The following is a 3,733-nucleotide window of genomic DNA, read 5'->3' as shown; positions in this document are numbered from 1 at the left end:
GAGACAGAGAGGCAGGGACAGACAGACAGCAGGACGAGAGAGAGACAGATCGAGGGACAATAATTTGGTTTCGAAATTTATTCTGAAAATATACAATCATTCACTCCTGAAAAATATCGAGTTCAAATTATACATTATGTACAATATTATAATCAACATATGGCTAATCATCAAAAATAAAAAAACTGTACAGGAGGACAAAGCTGGCTGTGCTGTTCTGGACAGAACACACTGAGGTCCAATTTCCACCTCCTGCAGGATCAAACAGCACCCCCACTGGCTCTCCAGTGAACAGAGGGACAGACAGAGAGGCTTCAGGCTGCAGGGTGACAGTGTCTCTGTGAGCTGAAAGACAATCAGGACAGAGGATGATAGAAGAACACACTCTGTCAAGAATATAGAGCCCTCTAGTGACCCTACTGTAGACCTGCTCACCGCCCACAGTGACGATCACAGTGCTGATACTGCTTCCCTTAAGGTCCCTCACTGTGTAGTTGCCCTGATCAGCTGGAGTGAGGGAGCGGAGTGTCAGAGAGCTGTTCTGCACTGACACTCACTGTTCGTACCTGGGGCCAGGGAGCCCTGCGTTGCTCAGTAAGACTATACGAGACTGGACAGATCCTGCAGGATCAAACAGCACCTCCACTGGACCAGCAGTGTGGCGGGAGAGAGATAGAGAGGCACCAGGCTGCAGGCTGTGGACTTCTGAGTGAGCTGAAAAGGGACAGGTAGAAACATGTTGAATATTTAGTTTTACAACAATACCTTGAGTTTGGACTGCGATCAGCTTCATTTTGTATTTCAGCTGTGAAAATGCAATTTCAAAAATGCACGCCCCAGTCATGTTAGGTTCAAGTTACAGTTGCATCACAACTCAATACATTTGCAATTCACTTCAAATGTTGTTTTTGTTTGATCCAGTCTGTCCTCACCTAAAGGAGATATAGACTCAGTCTTTGGAATTTGTATATATATATATTTCAGTGATCCCTCAGCCATTCCTTCTGTTTTGTAATTCAATTTCTCTTTTAAAATTCCTTCCCCACTTCTAGGACCTGCAGTTGCTGAACTCCACAATGGCTTCTATTGGAAAGTCTGTGACTGAGACCAAGTAAGTGTTCACTTTTTTATGAAACCATTATTTATTTTGGAGCAATGAGCAATTCTTATATAAATACAATAAAATCATTATGCTCAAACTATGAGAGAGAAAATTAAGGATAATTTAAGAAATCAGTCTTAGCTTGTTTCTATACACAGATGGTATTATTTATTTTCAAAGGAAACCCACGAGGATTCCCCTGGTGTGCAAGATGTGCCTGAATACTTTTGATCAGCTTCCTGCTCACTTGAAGAGGGCGTGTATGAAGCACGCCACGGCAGAAGAGATCAGGATGGCCTCTCAACAGGCGAGGAAGGACATGATAAATCACCTGAAGAACATCGTGGATTACAACAGAATAGAGATCGTGTCTGGCGAGGCAAACAGGGCAGTGGTTGTAAGACTGCTGGAGTCCTTGGCATTAGGGACTAAATATACTAAACGTATGATGCTAAAATGTTATTTTCACATATATTAATGTAATAAATGATTGCTTATGCTTTATGCACTACTTCACTGCTTCACTGCTCTATGCTGTCTGGAAATAAATCCTCAGACTGCTTACTGCCCTGGGCATGTACCAATAAATCCGAATGCACATCTGAATCCCATACAGAATCTCTAGTAAAATACGATCATTTGTGAAACAGGCAAATGACTGTCTCAGGGGCCCATTCCTCATTCTCAAGACACATGTATGTAGTACGTACACCATGCATTGAGCAATAGGGACTGAAGACACCACAGGTAAGGTTAGAAGTCATTCTGAGGTGCCACATGTGAGGGATACAGCTAGGCATCTGAAATGCAGGGTTTGAAAGCCCTTTCAGGAGCACTGCATCCTTTGAGACAGACCCGTGCGTGTTAAACAAATGATCATTTCTTTCAGCATTAGGGACTAAATATACTAAACGTATGATGCTAAAATGTTATTTTCACATATATTAATGTAATAAATCATTGCTTATGCTTTAACAACAAATCTAATTAAAATAAAAGCTTACGTTTTGTATTTATCTTGTACCATAGAACATGATTTTCTTTGTATTTCATGCCCACAAAGTGTCCAAATGTTCTATGATCATTTCTTTCAGCATTAGGGACTAAATATACTAAACATATGATGCTAAAATCCTGAAAAAAGGATGTGCTCCATCTCGTCAGTAGATTGGATTCCAAAACTGATTTGGGTCAATATACATTACCTTTGAAGATAAGGTACAGTCTACTGTAGGGAACCATCAACGTAGAAAGCATTGGCCTTCCCTGGGGGGCAGGTAGGTGCAAAAGATAAACCTTTATCCTATCTTTATCCTAAGATAAGTGGCCAAGCTCATCATGTTGCCATAGTAGACAAAGTTCTATAAAATGTTAAATAACTTTTAAAAAAAGTATTTTGGTCTTTCAGTACTGTACAAGGTGAATTAAACTGTCCCTGGTAATGCAAAGTAATTAGAAGCATCCCAGAAACTTTATCTCTAGAGACATTAGCTGTTTTATATCACGTAATTTAGTGTGATGTTGTCAGAATTCAAGGACATTATCACACACAGAAATTGATTCAGTTAAATCTAAAAAACACAGCTAAACATGGGTTTAAATGTAAAATAGAAGTCTTACCTCTTGTCAAAAGATTTAATTCAAGAAGTGAACCTCAGATCCTTCTTTGAAAAAAGTAAGTTCAAATGAAAATGATTGTTAAAAACTGGGCTTTCAATAAATGATAAATTTAATCTAATACTGCTCTGATCATGGTAGCAGGAAGGTGTGAAAATTACTCTGTACCTAGGAGTATTTTGATCCCGAGTTCTGAATCCCAAACAGAATCTCTAGTAAAATAGGAGGCACTGGACTATAAATACCCATCCATGTTATAACACACTCACCAAGGGTTTTTTAGTTTAACTCTGAGCTTTGGGAGATTTAATACCTATGGTACCCATATTCATCCTTTATTTAAGGGAAGTACACATCCTAGACACACAGGAAACCCTCTTGCCCCATGGGAAGACCGATACTTTGGATGGTAATGATTGAACCTGGCTTACAACAGACATCTTTTGAAATGGTAATTCTTTCAGGTGGCTTGGCAAACTTCCTGCCCCAGCTAAGACAGGTACTTTGGATGTTAATGCTTGAGACTAGACATCTTTGGAAATGGTAATTCTTTGCGAGGGCTTGGGAAACTCTATTTCTTTGAATGCACCTGCACTGTTGAATATACTTTAAATCCATGCTTAGCCATGTTTTTAAAATTAAATTATAACGATTTCTGTGTTTGATAATGGTAGCAAAGGCTTACTGGATACGAGTGTCAAGTGTCGACACGAGTGTGAGCAGCGTCGATTCGAGTGTGAACGGTGTCAACACGAGTCCTGTTGTTCAGTACAGTGTCAATACGAGTGTGAACAGTGAGTCCTGTTGGTCAGTACAGTGTCAATACGAGTGTGAACAGTGTCGACACGAGTGTGAACAGTGAGTCCCGTTGATCAAAAAAGTATCAATATAAGTGTGAACGGTGAGTCCTGTTGTTCAGTATAGTGTCAATACGAGTGTGAACAGCGAGTCCTGTTGTTCAGTACAGTGTCAATATGAGTGTGAACAGTGAGTCCTGTTGTTCAGTACAGTGTC

The 3,733-nt window shown here is 40.0% G+C and overlaps 1 long non-coding RNA gene across 1 annotated transcript; it reads left to right on the top strand.

Moving 5' to 3' along the window:
- The first annotated feature begins 1,050 nt into the window (after positions 1-1,050).
- On the top strand, positions 1,051-1,613 carry LOC148638252 (uncharacterized). Its single transcript, XR_015931104.1, has 2 exons — positions 1,051-1,111; positions 1,283-1,613. It is a non-coding gene; the product is annotated as an uncharacterized LOC148638252 (long non-coding RNA).
- The last annotated feature ends 2,120 nt before the right edge of the window (positions 1,614-3,733 follow it).

Source organism: Lepisosteus platostomus (genome assembly GCF_059453375.1).
Source record: "Lepisosteus platostomus isolate fLepPlt1 chromosome 5 unlocalized genomic scaffold, fLepPlt1.hap1 SUPER_5_unloc_3, whole genome shotgun sequence".
In the NCBI taxonomy this organism is placed as follows: Eukaryota; Metazoa; Chordata; class Actinopteri; order Semionotiformes; family Lepisosteidae; genus Lepisosteus; species Lepisosteus platostomus.
Note: the sequence above shows the minus strand (reverse complement) of the source record. Positions and strands in the feature narration are given on the sequence as shown.